The 703-nt window shown below is 41.3% G+C and overlaps 1 non-coding gene across 1 annotated transcript; it reads left to right on the top strand.

Annotated features, from left to right (window-relative positions):
- Window positions 1-393: 393 nt before the first annotated feature.
- TRNAC-GCA (transfer RNA cysteine (anticodon GCA)) lies at window positions 394-465 on the top strand. Its single transcript has one exon. It is a non-coding gene; the product is annotated as a tRNA-Cys (tRNA).
- The last annotated feature ends 238 nt before the right edge of the window (window positions 466-703 follow it).

Raw genomic sequence — 703 nt, 5'->3', positions numbered from 1 at the left:
CATGCTGATAGATGTGTAGCAACATTTCACTGTGATCTGTATTTGCATTTGCCTCATGGCTTTCAGTGTTGAAGGTATTTTCCTATGTTCATTCGCCATTTGTGGATCTTTTTCAGGGAAATGTCATAGTTGAATTAGAAGTGAGTTTCCTGTAAACAGCATATTGTTGGATCACTTAAAAAAATAGACTCTGCCAATCTCTTCCTTTTAATTGGTGTATTTAAATAATTTACATTAAGGCAAATTATTAACATGTTAGAACTTAAGTCTGCTGTTTTATTGTTGATTTTCTGTTTGCTTTCTCTGCTCCTCTTCTCTTGCCTTTCTGTGGATTACGTGAACATTAGGAGTCCATCTTGATTTGTTTATAATGATTTTGGATGAGTCTGGGCTTCCCTGGTGGCTCAGAGGGTAAAGCATCTGCCTGCAATGCAGGAGACCCAGGTTCGATCCCTGGGTGGGGAATTTCCCCTGGAGAAGGAAATGGCAACCCACTCCAGTATTCTTGCCTGGAAAACCCCATGGATGGAGAAGCCTCGTGGGCTACAGTCCATGGAGTCAGAGTTGCAAAGAATTGGACATGACCGAGCGATTTCACTTTGGGTGAGTCTACGTGTATGGTTTTCCTAGTGGTTGCTCTGGGTATTACAACACACACTCAATTTATCTAAAAGTGTCAACATGTTAGGGACTTTCCTGGTGA

The sequence above is a fragment of the Capricornis sumatraensis genome, chromosome 8 (assembly GCF_032405125.1).
Source record: "Capricornis sumatraensis isolate serow.1 chromosome 8, serow.2, whole genome shotgun sequence".
NCBI lineage: Eukaryota > Metazoa > Chordata > Mammalia > Artiodactyla > Bovidae > Capricornis > Capricornis sumatraensis.
Note: the sequence above shows the minus strand (reverse complement) of the source record. Positions and strands in the feature narration are given on the sequence as shown.